This window comes from Onychomys torridus, chromosome 7 (genome assembly GCF_903995425.1).
Source record: "Onychomys torridus chromosome 7, mOncTor1.1, whole genome shotgun sequence".
NCBI lineage: Eukaryota > Metazoa > Chordata > Mammalia > Rodentia > Cricetidae > Onychomys > Onychomys torridus.
In genome coordinates, this window is record NC_050449.1 from 50,059,763 (window position 1) to 50,087,340 (window position 27,578).

Here is a 27,578-nt window from a genome sequence, read left to right on the forward strand (position 1 = left end):
GCTCTTTTATTTATTTTATTATTTGTTTATTATTTATTGTTTACTTTTTTTTTTTTTTTTTTTTAAAGATAGGGTTTCTCCGTGTAGCCCTGGCTATCCTGGAACTCTCTTTATAGACCAGGTTGGCCTCGAACTCACAGAGATCCTGCTTCTGCCTCCCAAGTGCTGCACCATCATGGCAGGCTCTTACTGGCCACTTTGAAACTAAGGGAAGATGCAGCCCTGCGGAGGGAGGGCAGCATCCATTTCACGAAGAGAGATGAAGTGACATGCTTTGGAGAAACCAGACCATAGCAAACTTCCATGACCCTGGCAACTGTCATGGAAGTTTGAGCTTGGACAGAGTTTCCCTGGGTGGGATCCTCTTTATGAGCACCTGGTATGGATCAGGGGGCAGCCCGAGATTTCAGACCCCAGCAAGGCTCCCTGTAGTCTCAAATTTAAACATGGGTGTGTGCACACTGAGGCAATGTGTTCACACCACCTGCTGGGGTGTGAAACCAGCCAGAAATACCTGCGCTGTTGTGGTGGCTCAGCAGGCAAGTGGGGAGCCAGGCCTGGTATGCCCTCAGGAAGTCCCAGTGACTCAGACTGAATCCTACCCCACCCCCGGCCCCACACATCCAGACACCCTTCCTCCTGCTCCCCACACCCAGACACCTTACCTCCCATGCACATAGTCTAAGAACAGGCTTGTCTAGGAGCCTCAATCCTTCTACCCAAAGCAGGGCATGGAGGCTGCCTCAATCAACTCATGGGGCTAAAGGGTCTGGAGTAAGGAGCCCTGGCTGTGGGCTTGCAACCCGGAAGTTGGGCTCAAAAGGGCCCCAGCACACAGTGAGATGGGTAGGATGGGCTGAGAACTCACTCATCACTTTCCCAAGAGTCACTCAAGCAGTAGGTAGACCTCATGGCTGCTCATCCCACCAGTGGCCAACTCTCTGCACTTTAGTTTGGCTGTGGTATTTTCACATCGATGAGTTGGAGGTAGGGGGTGGGTGTCTGTGTGTGCCTCATAGTTGGAGAGAAATACCAGCTCATGTCTGAAGTCTAGCAAGCAGACAAACATATCTGGGGTCCCTGTGTCTTCCCATCCCAGCTCCATGCCTGCTGGCCCCAGACAAGTGTAATGATTGCTGCCTCTGAAGATCCTCCCCTGTGTGCCTTCCTTCCTCTGTACCTCATACATCTCACTGGCTCCAGATCTCCTTCAGAGGGGCTTTATGAAAGTCAATGGCTAGCTCTGGTGATGGACAAGTGAGCAGGGGTCCTTGCTGCTGAGCTCCTCTTGTGGTGGGCATTGATCGTTCTTACTGGGGTGGAGAGTTGAGGAAGCTTAGGGGTAAAACAAACCAAATGCCCCCTCAGATACCCTACCATCTGAGGGCCCAGGAGGCCCCAGCTTGAATGAGTAAGTGTACAGGAAGACCTAGTTTCCTCATCCCCCTATCCTGCCTGCCTCCCGTGGCAAGGTGACAGAGGGGACATCTGTATGAGCTTGCTGAGGGAGCAAGGGGACAGGCAACCAACTGCAGACTCTGTCACCTTCCAGCCATATCAATAAAGCCGTGAGGAACCATGGCTCTGAGTACCCTGCTTGTGCTCTGGTTGCGTGTCTGTGAAACATGGGTGAGCCAGGAGGTGACCCGGGAAAGACCACAACCAAACACACAGCCCCCAGCCCCACCCCACAGTGGCATGCAAGGGGACATCTACCCGGGCACATATTTGCACCTAGCGAAGACTAACACATGCATGGTCTCACTCTGTTTCTGTCCCTCCAAGGAGTCCTGCTTCCCAGTATTCTGCTGTCATGGTAACCAAGAGAGCTAAATGGGGAGGGGGGAGTGGAGGGGGAGGAAAAAAAAAGGGTTGAGGGACCTAGCTGTGGCTTAGAATGAAGCTGGAGGCTTAAGTTCCTCTCTCTTCTTTATACCACAAATATGGGTCACACCTCTACGGGCAGTGGGGGTGGACACAACTGGGTAGAACTGCTTCCAGGGAGAGTCAGCTCAGAGGCCACCATCCCACGGCCCTGGGAGTATATGCTACACCTAGAAAACCCAGGCATCTCCCTGATGAAGGTCGCCATAGAGAACCCCCTCCACTGAGCTCTCAAGGCTGCTCTGTCCACAGGGAAAGGCTAGTACTTTCGTGGTTTGGTAGGGTCAGCAGATGGCTAGGGAAAGGTGTGCTCTTCTGCATGGGGCCAGAGGGCAGACAGGCTCTGTGACCTTGGGGGCACTGCCAGGCCTCTGGCCTATGCCCTCAGGTGCTAGGACCCAGTTACTGCTATGGCAATAACTCACTTCATACTTTCCACAGCCCTAGGAAGAAGGTGTGCTGGCATCCCTACCACACAGTGAAGAAGCAGAGGCCTGGGGAGGCAGGACAGTCACTCAAAGTCACAGAGGAGTGAATGACAGTCAGGGAGGGTACTTATCTCTTGGAGAAGGCAGGGACCCAGCACCCATGTGAGCTAACTACCTGTGTTACTGACATGGAGCTGGGAGGCTACCTCTCCAGTGGCTACGCTAATGGGGATCCAGAGGTGGGCAGGGTAGGGATGGCCAGCTGAGAACACCAACCCCTAAGCTCTCCATCCGGGGCTTGTCTATGGCAGACCTGGCCAGTTGGTACCAAGAGCAAGAGCTAAGAGCACACTGGTTCTTTTGTGGAAGCATGGGCCAGAGCAGAGGTAAGCCTGCTCACAGGAGGGTCTGACAGGAGGCAAAGAGCGGCCAGAGCTACAAGGAAGAGGAGAGAGGCAAGGGCCTTCCTCGAGGATCCTGTGGAGGGAAGGGACTCAGCCTGCAGACAAGAGCATGGGCAGTCAAAGAAGCCGAGAAGAGCAAGTTCTAAGTGGGAATGCTGTAAGAGCGAGGTCTGAACAACGCCCATGGAGGGGCCATGATGCTGCTGAGTGGGCCTAGAGGCTGAGTAGGCATGAATACTCTCCCCAGGACTCCCCTCCCCAACACAGGGCACCTTTCTAACTCTATGCTGAGATGCCACAGGGACCAAGCCTCCTCCAGGCGGGACAGGGCAACTCACAAGTACACTGACAGTGTTAGTGGAGACCTGTGTCTTTTTCCATTGGTGCTGCCTTTGAACCCAGGTTCCACAGGACAGGCACGCCGGGGGCCAGTGGATCCCCACAGCTGTTAGGCAAATGGCAGTCTTGCTGAATACTGTTCCAGGTGGCCCAGGGAAGGCCCTGGCAAAAACCTTGTGCTCCACGTGGCCCCACCCCATGCCCTTCACTTTGGTCCGCCCTCCCCCCACCCACTTCCCAGTCTCTCCATCATTGTTCCTGTGTTTTCCGCCCTCAGCACTTTTCCTGAAAGAGAACAGCTGGGCTGCTGGAGTCACAGAGGAAATATTTTTTCTGACTACTTTGCAGATTCTCCTCCTCTATGAAAACTGATGCCACCATTGCAGATGGATTGACAGACAGACAGGGAGGTATCTATTACCTCGTCGCCTTCTCCTAGGGTTCTGTTCTGGGGAAGGAATGGTGGTAGATGGGGAGGAGCTTGGAATTGGGTCCTTCAGAGCAGCATCCATCCCATTTTACAGATGAGGAAGCTGAGCCCCAAGATCAGCTAGATACAGTAGCCACTGAGTTTACATCCATGCAGAATCGAGCATTTAAGGAGAGCTTGCTGTGTGCCAGCACAGTGGCTGATGTGAGCATGTGATGGTTCTGAGTCAGACACATTGTTGGTGACACTTTAAGGTTCAAATGTGCACATGGCTATTCTGAAAGATGTCCCTCCCTCCCTAAGTGAGACTTGACCCCCCGACCTCACAGTTTTCCACATTCTTACACTGGGGTTAGGCTGCATCACCACACTGGTTGATTGTTGTAGCCAGAGGAGGAGAGTACACAGAAGGCCAAGCCTGTCTTAGCCTCTGGCCACCTTCTCTGGGTTTCAGTGACCTTACTATGAAAAGAAGAACCAGGGTACACTGAGTCTCAGGGGACAAGTAATGTGGGGTTGAGTCACAAAGACCATGTTGGCCTGCTTGTGCCCTTTCTCAAGGGTCACCCTCCTCATCTAATTCTGTAGGATTGGAGATCTAGGGCAGGGCCCTGCTCTCCTGGACAACTAGTGTGCTTCCTTTGCTAAACAGAGGATCTGAAGAGAAGGACAACAGAGACCAGGCCTAGGACTTAAACCTTAGTCACTACTAATGTCCCTAGACTCTTGCACAGTTTCTGGACCCCCCCCCCCCACAAGGCTGCAGGCTCTCAGTTCGGCACCCGTATGCATGTGGAGGTCAGAGGTCAGCCTTAGGTGTTGTTCCTCAGGTGTTGTCTACCTTGTATTTTGAGACAAGGTTTCTCATTGGTTACTGGGACTAGGATGGCTGGCCAATGAGCTCCAGGATCTACCTGTCTCTGCCTCTCTTAGGGAATATGAATATGTACTTCCATGCTAGATATTTTTTTTAAAATGTGGGTTCTGGGGATTGAACTCAGGTCCTCACAAGCACTTTTCTGATTGAGCTGTCTCACCAAACTTGTGGTAGACCTTGAGCTGTGCAATTAAAATTTAAAGTTGGGGGGCCAGTGAGAGTGTGGTTCAATAAGAGAGAACGTGACTAGCATGGGCAAGACCCTGAGTTCAATCCTCTACACTGGAAGAAAACAAAACCACACACTACACACACACACACACACACACACACACACACACACACACACGTCAGGGAAGTGCCTTCAAGAGGAGGAATTCCCCTCACTTGGAGCAGACATGGGAATCACAAGGACAGAAATCTCCATTTCTGTAGACTCAGAACCCTCCTTGGCTGCCCAGTGTGTAAGTGTTTTAACCACACAGCGGGAAAGCTTTTGGTCGACATGTGGCCTATGAAAGTTGCTCACAAATCTAAAACAAACAGCCTGTGCGGCGATGCCTGTGCTCAACATCGGTGCCATTCTTTGGTACGACAGAGGAGTCAGTTAAAGACAAGTCTGGAAGACGGGCTTTGGGAAGAACAAAATCAGGGCACAGCCAAGGAAGAACTGAAGGACATGGCGTGGGGTGGGTACAGAGGAAGCTGGGGGCAGGTGGTTAGTTCCCCAGTGCTCGGCCAGCTGGTGCCAGAGCCTGGGTGGAGAAGTCTCCAGTGGAGAGGTCTGACACTAAGGCAACCAGGAGGATGGTAAGGGCTTTGTGGGGTCCCCTGGCTGTAGCAGCTCCCAACACTGTTCACGGTGGGGAAAAGGGAGAACAGGAAGGCAAAAGAAAAGAACTCACTCCCCACTCAGACTCTGTCACGGCTCACAGCAGGAAGTGACAGAGAACAGGAGGGTCTGGAAGATTTAGTTCCAGCCCTGCTTAGCCACCAGGTGACCTTGTCTCCTTCCTCATAGGCAACCATAGAGATGAGGCAACTGTAGGGATCTGCATGCATGCTTTTAGGTGAGAGAGGCGTTCGCAAACTGGAAAGTGGTGTGCACATGAAGAGAGGGGGCCATGCCTTCCCTGTAGCTTGGCTGTTGAAGCACCAGGAGGCCAATTTGCTGTTTTCAGTGTAGTGTGTAAACAAGTACACAGCGTGTGTGTGTGTGTGTGTGTGTGTGTGTGTGTGTGTGTGTGTGTGTGTGTAAGACTGAAGGCTTTTGGAAACCACGTTACAGAGCCTAAAAGTGAAGGGGGTTTTGAAGATAATCTTAAGAGCCAAAAAAAAAAAAAAAATGAATATGTGTCAAAAGGAATAAAGAGGCTTAAATGGCTCCCAGGTGGGTCACAGAATATAAGAGTCCTTGCTGTTATTTTTTGATTGTCTCCATGCTGGGAAGACAGGCAGAGGGTCGCCATGGCAACTCTGGGCCTCCAGCAGGGGGCAACCTGGACCCTGCAGGTTTTGTCTGGGTTGATCAGTGAGTCAGCCCATTGGAGTTCACAGGCCAGATCTGGGTCCAATCCAGGCAAGACCCTTGTCCTGAATTCCAGTTTCCTCCTGCTCTGGAAGTCACTTGAAGGGTGAGGAAAGGACAGACAGGAGCTATGTCATGGAGAGGTCAGGTCAAAGATGTGGTAGTCTCAGGATGGGGGCACAGTCAAGGCAGTCTGAAGGGTTGCCACAGAGAGGAGATGGGTCATGTGTGGGCAACACAGAGGAAGGGGTAAGGGTCGGGGTAGGGGAGGTGACAGGTAGGTTAGTGTGTACAGGCTTGGTTCTGGTATCTGTCCTCGGCCACTCCCGAGCCTCTGCCGAGCCCGTGTTTCCTGGGCTGGATCTAGAGTACTTTAGTCTCAATGGTGGACTTCACAGGTCAGGATCAGCCACAGAGATACATGGAGAAGGAAAGCCTTCATTGGAAAACCAGCTATGGTCGATCCACCCATACATGCACACTCATACACAGAAGCATTTTCCCCCTGTGTGTGTAACTGCATGTATGTCTGTGTACATATGGAGGCCTGAGACTGATGTCAGGGGTCTTCCTTGACTGCTCTCCACCTTATTTATTGAGGCAGAGTCTTTTAGTTGAATCCAGAGCTTGCCCATGTTTAGTGAGCCAGCTTGCTCTGGGGATCCAGGAAATCTGCAGGGATTAAAGCCTTCTCATGCATTCTGAGGATTTGGACCCACTCTCACGAGTGCATAGCAAGAACCTCGTCCATAGAGCTATCTCCCTAGCCTCACAGAAGCCATGTTTAGGGAACAAACTGGAGGAAGAAGGAGCTCTCTGTTTATGGAAATGTAACTGCAAGTTCTGCCTCTGGCACCCCTGCATCCCAGGGCGTGACAGTCAATCAATATGTTCTCAGTAAGGGAATGAATGACAGAGACTGAATGAACGGTGTTCAGAAAGCTGCATGGGAACCCAGGAGGCAGTTAACACCTTCTCTCCACTAATTTGCAGCCTCGTATTGAAAGAGCTAAACAAACTAATGAAACCCAGCTGGTCTAAAAATGGCAGGTGATAGTGTTTCTGGGAAGCGAAGGGAATCTGAGTGTTGCATGACCTGGGCCGTACCTCGAACTATGGACAAGCATGATCTAGAAAACACAGCCCTGGCTCCCTCTGAAGGTCAAACAACCACACCTCAAATGTGTATGAAGTTGTGGTTGGTACTAGGACCATCTTGACCCAGGGTTTCTTTCAGTCATGATTGGCACTAACAAGCAAGGGCCTGATGCATGCGCTATCTCTCACTCATAATGCTGGAAATCACACCATGCAAACAGCTTCAACCCAAGCTTCAGTGTGCTCGATCAGCAGAATTCCCCCAAACAGAAGATGGTGGTACCAGGCTGGTCAGTGGCACGCTGGTCTCTTTACCTGATGAACTGGTCAGCTCTGTCCAGTCTGCGTCCAGGGAAAGGGGCTTGGGGTTTGTAGGTCTTGAAGTCTTTACGTCTCTGGATGGATCCTCAGGGATTCTGGGCTGAGTCTGAGCAAGAGGGGCCTCGGGGTACTTCTTAAATTCTGGAGAAGTCAGGGAAAGCCAGAGTGGAAAATCCAGAATCCATTTCTTCTTCATGCCAGATCCCAGAGGGAGGTTCACAGGACACCTGAAAGGCAGGCACAAATAGACCAGGGAGTCAGCCAGCATGAGGGTAGGTCCTTACTAACGGACTTCAGCAAATCTTTTGCCTTCTCTGAATTAACAACTTGATGGGACAGAGGCATCCCTCACAGGGCCACTGTGGGGATCAAATAAGAAAGCAGACACAAAGTGCTTCATCAGAGAAAGAGCCAGAAAGAAGTATTACTCCTCCTGCTGCTGGGGGTTCATTAGGTAGAAGGGGGTCTCATTCCAGAGTCCCTGGAGACTCAGAAGCCACTCTGGGCTTCTAGAAGTGCACTGTGAGATGGTGGCTGACAGCCATTCTCTCTCTTCTCAAACAAACCCATCATCTCTTGCCTGTGGCTGTAGCTGAGGAAGGCACGTGGAGTGTGTGTGTGTGTGTGTGTGTGTGTGTGTGTGTGTGTGTGTGAGTGTAGAACAAATAAATCATTTCCCCCATGTCAATATCTCCTCCGGGTGACATCTGCCACTTATCTACCATAGATGCTCAGTCTTCTGTCCTTCCATGACTGAGTTCCTGTGGGGCAGGGCAGGGTCTAGCACACAGGGCCTTGCTAGTGGAGAAAGGTCAAAAGCAGGGAAAATGGGTAAGGCCCTCACTTCCACTGCGGTTTCCTGAGTTTGAGGAGAGGTGTCCTCAGAAGCCTAAGGTCAGAGGTGGTGATGGGGACTGAGCACATTTCTGATAGAAGACTAAAACCCAAAGAGAAGTTACCCAAGGCCACGGCCCTGTGGCTGTGGACACAGATCTAGAGTCAAGGTGCCTCTGGATTCCAGGTGTCTTGAAAGCCAGGTTTCTGTTCTGGTCCACTTGGGCTTGAGTGATCCAAAGCCCTAAGCCATTATCCCTCTCCACTGTTCCCTACACACCAGGCCTTACTTACTCACTGATCTTAAACTCTAGGGCAGACCTATGTCAGGGAGGGTGGCATCTTCCTGTGAATCAAGAGGCAGGTCCCCAGCCAAGTGGGCTACCCAGACCCCCTAGGCCCTTGTGGTGTTGAATGGAACATTTGTTGAATGGAATCGAATTTACTGTTCGATTTCAGGAGATGTAATTTGATCTGGGTCTTATGAAGTCCTTAATAGAGTTAAGGTATTACCAGGATCTGCTGCTTTTTCATTTGTTAAAAGAGGTTCTGAGCTGGAAAAGGGACTCAGCAGAGTGAGGCACCTGTCTGTTCTTCCTGCCCCAGCTGCCATCATGCTATACCCTGGGGAAGTTGCCATCTGTCTCCATTCCAAAGCTAAAGGTCTTCATCTCTGAAGTAGGGATTGTCAATGCTGATGATTTATCTGAGGGACATGGCCAGAAAAGGGAAAGGAGGGAGGTGGGTCCCCCTGGAGTTGGGGACCCAGGGGAGAGGAGCTCACATTCATTAGGTACATCCTGTGTGTTTCCTTTAGTTCACTCCATGCTCACAACATTCCTGTGTGGCAGGTGCCTGAGGCCATCGTAAAGAGATGTTTACCAATTCTCTAGGTGATTCTTTTTCTTTAAGCATGTGGTTAAGAATTGTACTTCCTTGTCCCCTTTGGAGTTACACGTGGCTCCTGACATGCTTTGACCAATGAGACTACGGTGGGAGTTACCTGAGTCGAAAGAGAAACTGGTCATGCTTCTTCCTGCTGTCATGGCAACTGTGGATATACGAGTTAAAATGGTGGAGAGCCATCAGCCTGGGGTCTTGAGTGACAATGAGAACCAGCTAGTCCATGTAGCAGGCTGAGAAAGGAGAGCTTGTGTTGTTTGAAGTCCCAGGAGTTTAGTCATCTAGTTTGACTGGCACAGTGCCACTGTGGTCCCCCTTCTCCAGATGAAGACGTGGAGGCTGAGGAAAGTTCAACAGCGTGCCGTGGGAGCCAGAATGGGTAATTGGGGAAGATAGGGCTCAGCTGCAATCCATGTGATACCAGGACCATGTCCTTTCTAAGTGGGGCTCTAGTGCTACTCTGCCCTGGTCAGATGTGGTCAGACAATGTCCCTAGGCAGAGGGGACGGGATCTGAACTCACTGTCCACATCTCATCTTCTACTCCTTGCTGAGCACTGTGCCCTGCAGCCTTCATAGCGGTCTGCCGGGCATGCAAGATGGTGAGGCCTGAAGGTCAGAGGTCAGAGGCTGGACATGCTAACGGTGCTGCTGCCTAGGAGAGTGACCTTGGTGAAAGGCACGCCTTTTTCTGAGCCGCATCCTCTTATGAGTCAAATACTGCCCTTCCCTCTGGTTATTTCAGAAACAAGTGAGATTCTGGCACATAGTAGGTCTCCACACCTAAGCTCTGTTGTTACTGGAGGCAGGTCCACTGCCCACCTTCCTACCCCACAGCTTCATGGGAAAAAAGCCAGATGTCCCTCCTTTGGAGCCCCTGGGCACACTTTTATCTCATGGGCTCCTAGAGACCAGACAGCAGTGTGGCCTGAACTGCCTCATGCCTGGAGAAGTGGATAGGTCATAGCTGGTTCTCTGCCCCAAATTTCCTACTTGTTGGCCACCTACTCTTCTCCCTGCCCAGGCAGTTCCTCCCCAGGGCTTGGTCACACCAAGTCCCATACCACACCCTGCTCAGGTGGACAGTCCCCCAGGACTGGGGCCCTCTGGCTAATCCACCTGTTGCTATGTCCTGAGCTATATCATACCGAAGCAGCGTCACAAAATGGGATCTGCTTGGCTCTCTCCCCAGATGCATGGGAAGCCCCCAGGTCGGTGCTCTCGGTCCATTGCAGGGACTAAGGTTTAGCACGGCCTGCATAGCCTACTTTTAAGTGTTCTCTATGTCATTTTCAACAGTGCTGAGCAGCCAGGCACAGGAATGAGAGAGGACAGCCTTCAGAGAGGTTCAGGGAATCAGAGACATCAGGCAGGAGGCAAGGCAAGGTCATGAGATTTAGGGAAACCATTCACTCAAGGACAGAACTAGTGATCAGAAGGGATCTGAGGTCCTGCTTTGGCCCTGGGCTGAGCCCATAGGAAGAGTGGCCCCTGATCCATCCTCAACAGCCCAGACAGCCAGCGGCCCCTCAGAACAGTCAGTCTGACTCCGCCACCCTCCCTCCTCACCTTCCTCCACCCCCTTCCCCTGCCCTTTTTCCCTTCCTAAAAACACAGAGAAATGGGATTCAGAAGCCTACACTGCCTGCAGAACATGGTTCAGCCTCCCAAAAGAGGAAATGCCAGTGTGCGGGTTCTCATGGCAACTCCAGCTCCACCCCCTGCAGCCCGCCCAGCGCCCATATGGTGAGATTCGAGCAGGGCGCATTGACTCAGCCGGCCCTGGGTCTGACTGGGGCTGCCATGGGGGGCATGTTGGATCCCTCAGCTGCTCTTTGGCAGCCCATGCAGGGGACCAGAGTGTGAGCTGGTACTCAGGAGCAGTCTCAGCACCAAGTAGGGCTCTCTGTGGCCAGCAATGAGCTGGTGCTTTCCAAGGTGGGCCTCTGATGTAAACCCTAAGTTTGGGACTTCCCGGTATGGAAGTGTGTGGTCCCTGGCAATGGTACCATAACCACCTGCCCCACCCTGCCAAGCAATGGCGAAGGTGCCCCAAGCCCTGACCTCTGAGCCATGGAATGAAGAAGCAGCCCAGCCTTACTCAGATGCCCTAGGGCACTACCCCTCCCTAGCCCTGAACCTCCCATGCCCACCGGGGTAGTGCCTGTCAGCCTGCCTTGTAGACAACCCTGCTTTTCCCGGCCAGCTGGCATTTCCGTAACTAATGTAGTGGAAACTAGTACCAGGGTTGGGGACTATAGGGCTGGTGGCTGAGGGGCAGTTTTCTAGGGTTTGGCACCCACCCTGCATCCTTTGCTAGGGTTCTGTGGTACCAAGAAGCCGAAGAGAAGAATCAAGTCCCTGGTGCTTCCCATCTCCTCCTCATCTGACCCCAAAGTGGTCTCCTCAGACTTCAGCCCTGGGCCATCTTCTTTCCTGGGTGGGTGCGCTCGGCCAGGTTGAGGCTGAGGAGTGCAGGTTGATCTACCTGCTCCTCTTGTACCCATCCTCTCTGGAGGCTATGCACCCGGTTTTCTGTGTGAGTTCTGCTTACATCTCTCTTGTTTCTAACTCTTCTAGCAGACATTTCTATGCTTGTCAGAGCCAGAGAACCCCAAAGGCAGTGGGCCAGACCCCCCAGGAACACATGAACCGGTCATAGAGTGAAAAAACTACACAAGGTCAAACAAGCAAGTCTGGGTCCTGTAGGGCCGAGAAGCATAAGCCCTTGTAAGCCCTTGTCTCCTCTCCTAGGCCATTTTCAGAGTCCCAAGCCATTGTCTCCAGTTATGTCTCCTCTCGACTGAAAGAGGGATAGATGGGTAGATGGGGGCAGGGAGCAAGGGCTGTGGAACAGATGGGCTTGGAGCTCCACAGCGGGGGCTTTGAGGGAGGGGGAGGAGCCCCGGAGAACCTGGAACTCTTACAAAGTTGCGAGTTAAAACATTCTTCACACTCCCGCCTCCTTTACTGTGCTGATGAACCGAGACGTGACAAAAATGTGTCAGATTTTTTAAAAAACCACACACATACACAAATGCCAGGCCTGTATCTGCCGCCCGCCCAAGCTTGGCCCATCTGCTTCCTGGGGGTGGAAGGGAAGGGGCCTTGCAATGGCACCTCATTGTGGACGCCTCAGTCCTGGCTCGCAATGGCCCAGGCCATGTGGGGAGGTTGAGAAGAGAAGGCCTTGCCCTGCCCAACTGCCCATGTCTCAGCTGGGCTCACTGTGGTGTCCAGTACATGCCCTACTCTTCACTCTGAGTTGGGTGTAGCCTCCCTGTCACCTGCTTCGGCCGGGGGACCAGAGCTTGGAGAGTGCTCCCTCATGTACAGGTGGCGAACCTCGTCTCAGAGAGTCGGTTCAGTCAACAAACCCTGTCTGAGCACACATTTGCTCTTCACCTCGGACCCACCAGGCAAATGGGATTTAGTGTTGGCCAGAAACACAGGCCTGCTCCCTGGCAGAGCAGGGCCAGAGAGGCACAGCTCAGCAATCAGCAAAAGCATGTAGATAGACAGACCTCCAAGGGAGAAGACAACTGGACCGGCAGCTGAGTCTGGGGAGACACTCAGCTGGGCCTCACTCCACTGTGACGGGCAGTCAGCTTCAGCACCACAGAGTTGTGAGCAGGCAGGGATAAGGGGCATTTGGGCAGCTACTCCAGGTTGGGTTGAAGAAGGTTGTCAGTGGTCACGGGATCAAATGTGACTATGGGCACAGAGGCAGCTCAGAGAACAGCCAGTGCAGAGGACAGAAAGAAACCCCTCAAGGCTGGAGGCCTGAGGGTGGGGGAGGGCAGGGATTAGACCCTGCCACACCTGCCAGGTTCCTGAGGGGACTGTTGAGCATTCCAAGCACTGTCAGAGGACAGGATATGGGCTTGTTGTGGTCAGATATGCAGAGAAGCACCCCTTCTGAGAACCGGTCACGTTTCTCTGCAGGTACCTTTCTTCATCCTCATGGAGTCCAGCCTGGCCCAGGCCCCATGCCGAGAGGCTCCTTTTTTTGTTCTGTTTGTTTTCGAGTCAGGGTTTGTTGACTGAACCGACTCTCTGAGACGCGGTTCACCACCTGTACATGAGGGAGCACTCTCCAAGCTCTGGTCCCCCGGCCGAAGCAGGTGACAGGGAGGCTACACCCAACTCAGAGTGAAACCCTGTCCTGAAACTTCCTCTGTAGACCAGGCTGGCCTCGAACTCAGGGATCCGCCTGCCTCTGCCTCCTGAGCACTGGGATTAAAGGCGTGCGCCGCCGCCGCCGCCGCCGCCACCACCACCCCCACCACCACCCCGCTGAAGAGGCTCCTTCTTAAGAGCCTGGTTCGAATGCCTTAACACCACCTCTTCTGAGAAACATCCTTGCACTTGCTGAGATAAGCAGATGCAGTGGGCCCAACATGGAACTTTGTCACCCTGAGAATTCCTGAGCAGGGTTCCTCAGGGACCCTTGTCAGCCCTGTCACCCTGTTCTTTTCCCTTTGTCACACTGATCTCAAAGCCATCTGACCAAACACCATCCTAGCATGGACACAGGGCTTCAGAGAGGACAAGGAGACTGTCTCACAGCAAACGGCAGTTGACATGTTGGGATCAGTTCAGAACGGCATCACCCCTGTCTGAGTTCTGACTAGGGTCCTGCTGCAGAGCAGTGGGTAAGCTGGATGGGGTAGGCTGTGGTGTACGGTGCTGGACAAATGGGAAAAACTGCCCATGGCTGGGAGATTTCTAATGGAAGTCTCTTGGGTCAGTTACTGTATATCCAGGCAGCCTGACCTTGAAAGCTGGAGGCTGGGAGAGGTTGTGGGCAGCCTAGCCGCAGAGACCGAGTCTCCTCCAGGGAAGTGCTGGGAGATAGAGACAACTTAATGGAGGGCAGAAGGGGGCTGGCAACCTGTCCAAGGGTAGGGAAGTCCTGTAGAGCCAGCAACTATTTCCCCAGCACATACCTCCTGGGGGTATTCAGGAGCAAGCTCCTTTCTGAGGAGCAAGAACAGGCTTGGTTTCATCTCCTGGAGCCTCAGTCTCCCACTGCAACATGGGATTCCTGTGTCAGCTCCACAGGAGTCATTTGAAGCCCACAGACAAGCCCTGGAGGATGTTCAACGGAACAGAGTCCCATGGTCCCAGGGCCGAGGAGAAAGTGCCTCTGATTCCTCAGAAGGCCTCTGGGATGACCTGAACACCCGAACTCTCCAAGGCACTTTGAAGTCCTGGGATGAAATTCCACCTGAACCCACCTCCCATGGAGGATTATGAGCCCCAAGCAGCAGCAGCAGCAGCAGCAGCAGCAGCAGCAGCAGCAGCATCTCCCTTGCACCCCAGGGCCCATACACAGACATCTGCTATGGCTGGAAGTGCTCAGGAAGTGTGACTGGAAGGGGCTTTCTCCTCTGTGTCAGTGGGAATGGAAGGAGGAAAGACTTGCCTCCCCCCCCCCACCTCAACATTCTCCTTCCTACTCATTAGAAATCCATCTGAGTTAATGGATTAATTAAATGATTTAATATATGCACAGTGTTAGAACAGTGCTTGACACAGTGAAAACTCAGCATTAGCAGTCAATGATACGACGACACTGACACTCCTCCTTCATATACTAGAGCCGCAGACGGAAAACTGCTAGCGGTCATATACTGCTTAGTATGAGTTAGTTTAAAAAGACACCTTGTTTTCCAGCTCACCTTAATCTGAGGCCAGCCAGTTTTGGGCTAAGAACCATTTTGGAGTCTGTTGTGTGGGAGGCAAAATAAGCAAGGTATGGGCCTCTGCTTATCCAGTCTCAGGGTGACATTTCTAGCCTAGGTGGAGACGGGGAGTGAGTGGCCTTCAGGGACTAGGGTGTGCCCCCAGCTCTCCAGGGGCAGGGTTTGGGGGCTGGCATGCACAAATGTAGGGAAGACATCCCCTATGCACAAGGGCTCCCAGGACAGGCAGAGGGAGTGGGGAGGCTCTGGGGGCAGTTGAGTGCTGGGCATTGCAGCAGATAGGTTAGGCAAGGGTGATTATACACAGAGAGGAAACAAGCTTGCAGCTGGAGTGCAGGAAGTGAGATGGGCAGGGGTGTGATGAGACTGGAGATGCAGGGTGGGAGGGAGCTGAGTAGGTTTTCAAACAGTTCTGGATGAAAGGCTGGATAGGGTCAGCTCCTTCCACCCCTGCAGTTTTCAGGGGCACACCAGGATTCTGGGGTTGGTGTAACCCCCAAGATGACGAGCACTGAGAACATAGTCACAGAGGAGAATCCAGTGAGCCTCTGGTTGACAAGGTTTCATGAGAGAGACGGGATGCAATTAAAGCATGCGGCTTTGTGGTCAGACTTACAGAAGTTCTTAGACAGTTTGGAAACTAACAGGAATGTGGGAAGCCCAGGATCTGGTAGGGAAACATTAGCTTTTCCCAGCCCAAAGCAGAATGTAGAGCCTCGTTGGGGAAGGAATACAACTGTAGATGCTCCTCCACCCCTGGAAGATCCACTCCAGGGCAAGCCACCCTTTGGGTCTCAGATTCTGTCTATGAAATGGGGATACCATGCTATACAAGGCTCCAAATATGATCCAGTATGGTCACTATCTAGTTCCATGGCTGGTCTACCATCCAGGACAGCAATGCCCTCAACACAACATGCAAGGTACAGGCCAGTCTTCTGCCTTACAGACCCTAGGTTCCTTGTTTGGCCTATGGCTGCACAATGGGAGGGTCATGAGGTCCTTTTATGGCAGACATGCCTGTTCTGCCTCCACCTTCCTGGGCACTTCCTGATTTTGACACTGGCACACCCACATGCCTGCTGTCAGGATCCTGCAGGGCCTGAGGTGGGCAAAATGGGACTGGATGGCAGACACATTCACACCTTTCCAGCTCCTTGCCCTAGTGATCAGGAAGATGTTCAATGTCCCTAGCCTGAAGGCTCCCAAGGCTCACAGTGCTTATGATGAATAAGGTCACATTTGTAGAGGGGACAGCATGACATGGCAACTCCTGTCCCCTTCTCAGCTGCCCCTGCCATTTCCAATCCAGCTCCTGTCCCAGGAGGCCTCTGAGCACAAGTTACACCTTGACTGGTTGGTTGGTCTGCAGGGAGCAAGAGAAGGGATTTCCTATGTGGGTCATCAGGCAAGAAGGATGGAGCTGGCTGGGGGCCCCAGGGACAAGAGGGCAGGAAACTGAGCCCAGGGTGTCTACTTCTAAGTGGTGGTGAATGAGGGGCCTGCTTGCCTCTCTGTGGTCTGTAACTAATGCCTCCAGCAAAGCCTGCATTCTCTGGCTCCAGATTGTAAGACAATTTTGAAGCTGACAAACCCACTCCTGGGTGAATACATGTGTCCTCATGATCACACAAGTGCACACACATGTCAGACATACACACATCCTATGCTGGGAGAGGGCAGGTGCCACACAGGCCTCTCTGGGTATAGACAAACCAAGGCCCTTTAGGCAGGCAGCCATGATGTCACCACACTCGGAAGGCAATGGTTAACTTCTGAAGACAGCTGATGGAGGTTTCTGTGGTGGGGAGGTCACCTCAAAACCCAAAAGACATTTGAAGATCTGTCTCACCTCCATAAACATCAAATCCTAGGCTAAGGCTTCCCCTTGTGGTATCTGGAAGCCCCCCCCCCCCCCGCTTCTATCCAGCTTTAACCAAATGCACCATTCTGTCATTGGACAGACACAGGTGACACCCATGATGGTGCCCTGGCAGAAAGAACAAGAGACTGGCTGGGTCCCCAGGACTGTGCCAGAGTGAGTAAGGTGGAACTCTGGTGCTGCAGGGGTGGGGGTGGGGAAGCTTCCAGCCAAGAACTCCCTGGATGCTGTCTCCCAGCTAAGCAGGTGGGGCTAGCCAAAAAGCCCACCACCTTCTAGCACACCGAGTCTTCTAGTTGAGCCAAATCCCCACTCCAAGCTCCTTTTGGAAACAGCAGCAGCTTCTTCTGCTTCTCCTCTACCTCCTCTTACAGTGGACCCTTCCCCACGGCATCTTAGCCAGACTCCACTTGCCACGGACACAGGGTCATCCTCATTACATGGTTCTGGGTCCAGAGACCTAGGCTCACTGGAGATGGGTCACAAACCCTGGTCCCTCAGACCCCAGAGGCTGAAATGGGAGGGGCCCGAGGGGTGCTGGAGTGTCTGCTACCCTCTGTGCCATATGCAGAGTGTCAAAAGCGACTCACTAGTCCCGGGCCCTGGTTAGAAGAGATCCTCAGGCCCCCAAGGTAAGGTTGTTGGACAAGGAGGCCCAGGAAAGAGCTGGGCAGGGAGTGCCAGCACAGGGCCAGCAGGACTACGGTCAGCCTGGGCCTCACACTGCAGCCAGGATGTGCAGCACTGAGCATCTGTTGGGAGGATGGGGGAGGCTCAGGAGCCCTTTCTGGAAGAATGAACCAGATCTATCCCCACCTACTCCCCAACCTAGTGTGTAGTGTGTGTGTGTGTGTGTGTGTGTGTGTGTGTGTGTGTGTGTGTCCCCAGCAATTGGGGCAGGGAGGGAGGAGGCTTCTGAAAGCCCTGGGAAATGAAAGAGAAATCCTCCCAAATCCCCGGCTGTCTGCCGTCACTAATGGCTGAAATATGCTCTTGACAACAAGGTGAGAGACCTTGGATCCTCCAGCTAGCCCTGCCACCGGGAGCTGGGACTCCAGGTCCAGCTGAGAGAAAAGGTTGAGACCTTGGCTGGTCAGGGGTTTGTGGCCCACCATGAGACCCTCCTAAGCTGTCCCCTCAAGGCCCATGTCTCTCCACAGTGCCAGCTACCAAAAGATCCCCAGCAAGTTAACAGGGCCTGTCTCCAGGACTTGAGAGGACCTTGTGAGGCACCAGGGAGAGGCAGGCCTAGGAGCAGCAGTCCCCATAGCCTCTGACTATGGCAGGAGAGAATGGGGTGTCCCTGTAGGGCTGCTATCCACGCCTGGGCTCTTGTGTCCCCACATAGCCATGGATTCCTGCTCCCAGACCCTACTGAACCCTACCGGCTTATGCGTGTGAATGAACTTGCATGCAATGGGAACCATATGTGCACCTGCCTGGGCCCCGTGAGCATGGGCAGGGCTTGCTTGCTGCCCTAGTGGCCACTCTGGGCCCCAAGGGTGAGAGGGAAAGATTTTCAAGATTGGCGACTGGGTGTCTAAGCCAAAGGCTTAAAAACTGCTGGGAGACAAAAATTCAGAAAAAAGCTCCTCACCACCTGTTCAGGCTCAGTGCCAGGCCAGTGTCCCAATGTGACTCCACATCAACACTTCTCTCTCAGGCCTATCCACTACCAGTCTCTGTATGGCATATACCCCAGTTCCATGCTGAACCCTAAGAGCTGGAGCCCTGCCCCCAGCCAAGAACTTCCACATGCTGCAGAAGGGTTGAGGTACCTGCTGCTTATTGCCTAGGTGGGTTTCCAGCCTACCTGGCCGGAGTCTCCCATTCTGCCTGTCACAGCAGATGCTGTGAGGTGAAGGACTTTCACAGCTGTGGAGGCAGCCGCGCCCCCAGCTGTCCTCCAGGCCAGCTCCAGCTCACAGCATCCGGCACCAAGCCCAAAGCAGCCCCAGATTGGCCTCATTCATCTCCTCAATGGCTGGCTTCGTTCCTAGGCTGGGGAACTGCCCACCCATGAATGCTGACCTGCCTGCCCACATAGAGAAGATGAAAAGCAAAGCTGGGCCACTTCTGGCTTACTTACAGAGTGTTCTCCCTGGATCAGAGTCCTTGCATAGACTATCCTGGGTGTTTGTCCCCTCCCCAACAGTCTGAACACATCTGCTTTTCCATAAGTGGAGTTTAAATATTTCCATTTCTGGGCAGCCTTCTTCCCCCAATCCATCCATCCCCACTCATCACTAGCATAGCCTGAGACAGTTCCCCTGCTCTAGTCAGGCCTGCCCAAGCTTCTGTCCCCAGTAGGCTATGGGCTTCCTGAGGGTATGGCCATAGACCTCAGTATCCAGTACCTGGCGAGTGTTGGTTAAGTGAATGGAAAATGTGGACAAAGGGCATCCTGACCAAGTCCCAGCTCTGTACTGAGACCTCAGCTCCAGGTCCTTGCTGTCACACACTAGTCCCTGTCCAGCATACACCACAAATCTGGGGAATCTGCGGTATTATAAAGGCCTTGTTCTCAGAGTGTAGCTCCCTGGAGCTGTGGACATACTGGAATACATGGAGAGCTGTTGTTACCACCCTGAAGGCTAAGGACTAAGTACCTGATTCAGGACTGCCTCCAGATTAGGGGCTGGGGTGCAACTACCCACCCTGGAGCTCCTCATGCACAAAGAGATGTTCCTAGATGAAGTAATTTGGGGCAGAGGCAGGCAGAGGCTCATAGGAGATCTTGAGACCCACACAGCCTACTTCCTGCTGCCACAGCTTAGCTCTGAAATCACCAGCAGCTAGTATGATTTCTTTGCACCTCAGTTTCCCCTATCTGTAAAACAGAAATGGTGAGTAGAGGATCACATGCTTATAAAATGCTTCTAACGTAGCCTGGCACATATTAAGCATTCAAAATGCAGCTGGAGGTGGAGCTGGAGACGGCAGTGAAGGGCTTTCCTTGTGAGCACAAGGCCTGAGTCCAGCCAACAGAATACATTAAAACAAGCCCAGGCATGGTGGCTCTCACTTGGAATCCTATGTGCTAGGGAGGCAGAGACAGGCAGATCCCTGGGGCTCAAAGGTTGGCCAGACTAGTCTATTTGAGAGCTCCAGTCCAGTGAGAGATTGCCTCTCCCCAAATACATACACACACAGACACACAGACACACAGACACACACACACACACAGACACACACACAGACACACAGAAACACACACACACACACACACACACATACACAGAGTGCCTGAGAAACAATACCCAACGCTATCCTCTGGATTCTAATGTGTCTCTACACACATGCACATACATACCTGCCCCCAGACACACACACACACACACACACACACACACACACACACACAGACCTGCACTACTGTTTTGCTTTAACGCTGGTCCTGGTGTCATGCCCTGGATAGGCCACAGCCAGGGGCAAAGAGGAGGAGGCAAAGGAGGACCGCCCAGTGAGTAACTCAACCTGTCTGTAGTGGTTGGCTTGGCTTTCTCTGCTCCTGGAACTGAAGGATCTAGTCATCTGGACAGCAGTGTCTGGAGGCAAGCAGTACCATGAGAGGTTGCTGACCCAAGGACTCTCTGGGTTGGAAGAAGAGCAGAAACCTGAAGCAGATGGACCAGGAGGCTGCCGGGCTGGGAGCATTCATGCCCCACAGGGGAGCCATGCTTGCCTTTCTGAGGAAGGGTTGTACAAGCCTGAGTGAAGCTGTCTCAAGGGAAGGGAGGCCATCTTCCCTGCTAAGGACAGTCTGAGTTGATGCTCTGTCACCTCCAGCAATCCAAGAGGCCCTTGATGGAGTCTTCTGGGGCTATGGGGGCCTCAGGCTGAGCAGCCAGGACTTGCCCAGAAGTGTGGAAGCTGCTCTTTAGGCCAAGCAGTCCTAGAAGAATGGGGGCAGAGGGAGGGAGCGTAAAAGTTCCTGGAATGGGCAGGATGGTGGAAGCTCCAGGTGAGCTCTGTTAAAGGGCCACAAGTGTCTGTTGGAAGAGAGGGTGGCAGAGCCCAGTGAGGATGAGGGGTTGGCTTTCTTCAGATCAGACCCCTCACTTCTCCCTCCTTAAGCCCCGCCCCCGAGAGTGCACCAGTGTGACATTAACAGCTGACATTCATAAGCCACAGCTCCTCTTCTGGTCTGCCAGACGGGGCTCAGTCAGGAAGAATTGCTAATTACAGTCACGATGCAGAAATATCAGTGAGAGTGGCCATCCTGGGACCACCTGTTTAAGGTGCTGGGGCCATCTCTCCAGGACACTGTGAGTGGAGGGGAAGAATGAGAGCCTGGTTGTGGGGAAGGGCGGGAGGGAGGAGAGCTCATTGTGGAGAGGGGAGCATCTGCTAGCTCTGGTCACCCATTTCCTAGGCAAGATCTTCTCTACCAAGGGCCCAGAGCTGGGTCTGCACCAGAAAGGGCATCTGCCACAGCCCCCATTTATCAGGACTTCAGGCCTGTCTCAGCCTCTCTAGGCCTCAGTCTCACCTTCTGCCATATGGGTACAATAATTCTAGTCCTCTCTGCAATATTGTGTCAAGGAGGGGCAAGAGCCAGGCCTCGGGAGGGTGCTCCATGGGCAAATGAAGGAGTGTTATGGACTAGGGCAGACAAGGGTTGAAGCAGAGGTGCCAGGGCCACCAACAAGAGGACAGGCACATTCCAATTTAATGAACTCTCAGAAGCAAATACCACTAACACCCTCAATCAGGCTCTAACTGTGATCACAATTAAATAGACACTGACAGCCCCACACCAGTGGTGGTCCGCTGCCCCTGAGCCTGGGAGCTGTGAGGGCTTTTAAGACTTCCAGACCATACACAAACCCCGACCAGACTCACCCGCAGGGCAGCCCTTTGCTGAAGAGAGCCTAAGAATGCCATATGTAGGATCAGAAAAAAAGGGCTCACTGAGATGACTGGACAGCAAACATGTGAAACACAGATGGTCACATATGAACTGCCATGATAAGGGTTACTTACATACATGTTCAGGTTATATGAACATATACAGCCAAGAAAGAGGCAAATGCCAGATATACACTCAAATATACACTCAGATATATGCTCAAAAAACATACCCCAAACCCACAGACACAGGGAGACACATGTATATGATTTGGTGTACAACACACACACACACACACACACACACACAGAGAGAGAGAGAGAGAGAGAGAGAGAGAGAGAGAGAGAGAGAGAGAGAGCGAGCATCTGAGGCTCCAAGCTGGGCTCTCACTGGCCCTTGAGGCCCTCTCTACTGAGAAGGAAATAAAAAGCCCCATGCTGCCTGTAGGCGCACATGGCCTCTCTAGCCTTGGCAAACCGAGCGGCAGTGATTAGGCTGGCTGGGAGGCGAAGCCCAGCGTGGCCTGAATATTTCACGGGAGATTTTGCTTCACAGAAAATCCCTTCTTTGCCTCGGTGCATGTCAGGGTATAATTACCTATTAAGTGGCAGAGCAGGAACCTGAGTGTGGGCACTGTCTCTAGCTCTGCACAGCCCCGCGAGCTCCTGGCCAGGCCTGTCCCAGCTCTCAGCTGCCTGAGCAGAGAGGGGCACTGGAGGAAGTGAGGCACTGAGGTTAGGCCTAGTGGCCTCGATCCTGTTCCCAGAAACTCACTTCCTCCCTTCCCAACTCAGAGACTGTGCTCCCAGGGATCCCCTCCAGAACGCCCTCCCCCCCATCTCAGGGCATCCAGAATGTACCCTCCATCGCCGGCTAGTAATGCAGGGCTGACATGGTGAGGGGTGACGGCGCTGCAGGGCCTATGTCCAACGCATCTGAAGTAAACGAGGTTTAGAGCCAGCAAGTACACACCTCAGAACAGACCCAGGAGATTGCAAACAAGATTTCCAATAAAGACCTGTGCACACATGTTCACAACAGTGCTGTGCACAACAGTTCCAAAGTCAAAACTACTCCAACGCCCCGAATGAGCACATAAATAAGTGTGGCGCATGTAGTGAACCATTGTGCAGCTGTGAAAATGAACAGAGATCTGGTGCACAGCACAGCTGGTGCACAGTATGACAGAGGAACATGAAACGGTGATGCTGAGTTCCCCAAGTTCCTGTGATTCTTACTTGAAACCAGAGTGTATTAGTGGTTGCCAGGGAACGTAGAGGACGATGGGGAGGCAGTGCTCATAGGAACAGGGTCTCTTCTGGGGTGATGAAAACACCCTAGAATTAGACAGTGACTATGGTTGCATAATCTTATGGATATCCTAAAAACCATTGAACTATCTATTTCAAAATGGTGGCTTTTATGGTATAAAAATTAAATCTCAGTGTATTTTCTGTTTTTTGTTTTTAGACAAATTGCTTAAAATGGAACAAACATACACACATGGGGACTTCAATATTCTGCCTCTTGCTTACACGTTCGTCCCCCTTCCAGGTATGGAAGCCCCTGAAGGGTAGAGCCCCAGGCACAGACATGGTCCTAGAGTTGCCTGCCAAGGGCAGGCACTAGGCAGAACAGTGACCACATCAACATGCTACCCAGGGCACACTCCTGTGCCATGAACCCCCAGGCTGGCACCAATCCAGAGACATGGCTCACAATGCTCATGGGCTTCAGTCCACTCCCTAAAGTCAGGTGACAGGCTGGAGGCCATACTCAGTGGTGACACAGAGGAGCAGGTTATTTCCTGTCCTGTGGCCCTCCAGATTCCCAGGGCCTCAGCATCGAGTCTGCTCACTAGCCTGGCTCCTTTATAGTGAGTGTCCCCCAGCCACTTCTAACCTTTTGCTCCTATAGACTCCTTTCGAACTCTTTCTTAGCCCTTTTCTCAGGTATCAGGCATTTCCTCCCTCCCCGGAAGTCTTCCTTTCTCACTTCTTGCCCATCCCCAGGGTTTCCTCCCCTGAGCACATGCAGCATTTTGGGGAACTTGAATGCACTAGGTTGCAGGCTGACCTGGGACCTGGCAGGCCTCCAGCTAGAAGCAAGGTGGCTGGTCACCTATCAAGGAGCACAAAGCCAGGGGAGGAGAGGGATGGGTGGCAAGGAGGGGTAACGTAGCGGAGAGAGAGAGGTTGCTTTTAGTCTCAGGGTCTCAGCAAGACTAAGCCAGAGTCTAACGCATAGGGAAAGGTTTGGACATTGGTTACCTTTATACAAAGGTCAGTCATGAGCAGAGAGAGGTAAGGGGAGAGGAGAAGTCCCACTCAGGCAAGCAGACTCTTCTTCTGTCCCTAGAGCCCAGTGGCAATAGCAACGGGATAAGACAACTGTACACCTAGGGCTGTCTTAGTTAGCTGCCTTCTTCAGTGAGCCCTGATCCTATGTCAACCTTGAACCTGACTCTGAAGGCAAAATGAGCCTTCACGCTCCAGGCAGGGCAGGTGGACTGGCCCTCAGAGAACTGGAGGAGATTCCAGATGGCTCACTCTCTCTCCTCCCTCTGCTCAGGGTGGATGACAGATCTGAACTGTGGGTGTTGGAGAGGGCTCGCAGCTGAGTGACTGACAGCTGGGTCCAGGGTGGATCATTGGTGGCTGATTTTCTGACCTTCCAGACACAAAAAGGCCTTCTGGTACTGCATGCAGCAAGTACCTAATGGATGCCAGCGCCTTCTCTGAACCCCACTCTGGGACCTCTCAGGGGAGTTATTGCTCCCTCCTGCACCTCCCCTCGCGTGGTCCAATCACCTTCCTCTCCAGGCAGAGCCCCGAGGCTGTGTGCTGCCAGCCACACTCGCCAGTCTTTCTTAACCCAGATACACCTCGGCAGGCGCCACTCAGTACCCTCAGCTGGCTGCCAGCTAACCCCTGAGAGGTGTTAGCTGATAATGAAGACGTTAGCTGTAAGCTGAAGTGTGCTTCCCTGCCAGGAGTATTTTGGTCTTTCCGGGTTGGTTTTGGAAATGGGAAAACCTTCCCAACCTAGCCAAATGGCCAACAGGGATTCAAAGGGGGAGTAGGGGACAGTTGGTGCTGGAACCTTCCACTTCTCTGAGAGGAGCAGGGTATAGACCTTCTAGTTTTAGAAGCATCCCAAGAAGGTGACCCTACTAGCTGAGATAGGAAGTACCTTTGAGCCTCAGTTTCCTTGATGAATAGAATAGTAACCTCCCAAAACCGTGTTGCCATCCAACCTCAGCGAAGCTAGGGCCTGTGCTGGGCACAGAAGAGCAGCTTAGTCTCTGACTTCCTTCCCCATTCTGTCCTGTCAGCCTCCCCACCCCTTGCTCCTCACACCTCCCCCAACAACCATGGAGTCTGCTGTTCCAGTTCCCGAAGTCTCTTCCCAGGCAAAGGTCAATAGGATGGTAGAATGATGGCTATGAGGCCTGGGCATATTGGCAGAGGCTGAAGGTTGCGGTGCAGGAGGAGAGGACCTTTCTTCACTGGCCACCTCCTATTGTGGTCTGAATGAGAAGTGTCTGCACATATTGAGCACTGGGTTACCAGTAAGTAGAGCAGGTTGGGGAGGGGCAGTTATTGGAGGAAGTACCCCTCTGGGGTGGGCTTTCAGGGTTCACAGCCTCATCCCACTTCTTCTGTTTCCTGTTAGTGGTTGACATGTGATCTCTCACTTCCTGTTCCTGGTGACATGCTGTGTCTGCCTGTTGCCATGATGTCCCAAGATTTTGGACTCTCTCTCTGGAACCATAAGTCAAAATACACTCTCCCTTCTCTATGTTGCTTGTGGTTATGGTGTTTTATCAAGTAACTACTATAGGTCTCTACCTCAAACCACACACTTCAGATACACCAGGGTTTAAATATAGTTAAATCAAATAAACAACTAGAAAACATAAAGGACAGTTTTTTTGGGTTTTTTTTGTGTTTGTTTTTTTTAAAAGCAGAAACTTTGGGGGAAAAGAGTGATATATATTAGACTATAGGAAAATAGTGAAACTTTAAGGGATCAAAACAAACTATAAATTTAAATGAAACAAAAAGCATACAAGAAACAATCTGTGAAAAATTATTTGCAATACAAATTAAAGAGTTAAGTTTCTTAATCTCTCACAAATCAATCAGACATATTTCACTGCCACTGCCTGCTCCCCAACCATTTATGGAGTCTCACTGAATCCCCCTCCATCTCCGAGTGCACCTGAGAACACATCTGCCTTTGTCCTCCAGGAGAACACACCTATACGTCTTTCTCTCCATCCCTGGGCTCCTACATGGCTGCCCTTCATTTGTTCTCTTCTCCAGCCTCTAGCCAGCGGAGGTCCTGGGCTTTCTCTTTCCTGTCTTTGCTCACTCTTGCTCAGCTCTCACTTAATCTCAAGGCATTAAACACGATCTTGAAGGTGATGACCACAAATCTGTGTCTCCAGCTCAAAACTGTCCCCAGAGCTACAGCCTCATACTTCTGCCAATCCCATAGTTCCCCATGGAGGTCTGGTGGTGTCAATACCCTTCACATGTCTGCAGTCAGGATTAGATCACAGGCATGCCACTTAGGCCCAGAACTCACATAGGCCCTGCATTTGGCTGATACTCTCCTGTCCCCCATCACTTGGAAATTTAAAAAGGAAAATCCAATGAAGGACCATCCATTCTCATACATAGTTATCCATTCTTTCCACAGCTGGGTCCTTCCCTTCTGGCTAGGGATTGAGCACCCCTAATCTGAGAATCCAAAATCCCAAACATCTAAGTTGCTAAAATGATGCCACAAGCAGAGAAGTCCATGCTGTGGGACTGGGGAATGTACAATACTTTCCTGGCATGCAGTCCCCAGAGCTACATGAATTGGGCATAGTGGCACATGCCTGTAATCCCAGCACTTGGGAGGTGGAGGCAGGAGGACCACATCCTGAAATTATCCAGCCCACCCATACTCCTCTCCTGCTGTGTGTGTTGTTTTGTTTTGTTAATTATTTTATGTGTGGGTGTTTTGCCTTTATGTATTTCTGTGTACCATGTGCATGCAGTACCCTGGAGTCCAGAAGAGGGCATTGGATCCCCTGGAACAAGAGTTGCAGATGGTTGTGAGCCACCATGTGTGTGCTAGGAATCAAACCTAGGTCCCCTGGAAGAGCAGTCAGTGTGCTTAGCCAGAGTCATCTCTCTGCAGCTCCTCTTGCTCTCTTTTTTCTCCCTAGCACTCTCGTACACACAATATCTTTCACGCCCCATCTGCTTTTCCTCCATTAAAGCCTAAGTTCCATGCAGAAGGCGTTTTGGGTCAGTTCGGTTCACTGTTATGTTCCTAACCAAACCGGTGCTCAACACAAGCAAGTACCTAGCAAATATCTACTGAATAAATGGACATGAGTACAGAGAAATGGGCGGAAGGCCTGGAGGCAACTCACCAGCTGAGGCTCAGAAATGGTCAACGGATACATATATCATTAGTGACTGGAGAAACGTAAAGTGCAATCATTTTCTCCTATCAGATTGACAGGAATGTAAGTGGCTGCTAAGGATGGAAGCTAGGAAGGACAGCCTTGTGCATGGTCTGTAGGAGTGTGAGACAGTCCAACCTCCCCAAAGTGTATCTGGCTATACAGAACAGATCAAATGTGGAAATAGACACATTTTCTGACTTGGGTAGGCCACTTCCAAAAACATCTTGAAGGTCTTACAGTGCAAGAATACACAGATGTACAAACCCAGAGCTTCCTTGAGTGAGGTTTATAAATAGCCGAATGCGGGAAACCACCTAAATGGCTCTGACAGGATTAATAATTGATGAAGAATTTACAGAGCATCTACACAATGGATATGAAAGGGAAGATTTCCATGGATAAAATCTGGGTGGTCCACATGTTTGGCAAATATATATATATGGTGGTGGAGACATATACCTGTTATGACCATGCACTTTTGCTTTTAAAATACATTTGCAAGCACATGGAAGAAAGTTCAGAAGGACAAGTATCAGATGCCTTAGCAGGGGTTTGTTAGTCCCTGGGAAGAAGGGCTCCAACTGCATGCTTTTAATTACCCAGGTAGATGGCTGGGTAGGA

At 52.0% G+C, this 27,578-nt stretch overlaps 1 protein-coding gene across 5 annotated transcripts in view; it reads right to left on the bottom strand.

Moving 5' to 3' along the window:
• Positions 1-27,578, bottom strand: part of Lingo1 (leucine rich repeat and Ig domain containing 1) — a 185,020-nt gene that overhangs the window by 28,178 nt on the left and 129,264 nt on the right. For all 5 annotated transcript variants that reach the window (XM_036192325.1, XM_036192328.1, XM_036192326.1 and 2 more), the window contains one exon: positions 7,304-7,536. The gene's annotated coding sequence lies outside the window, so the exon portion shown is untranslated. The remainder of the gene's footprint in view (positions 1-7,303; positions 7,537-27,578) is intronic.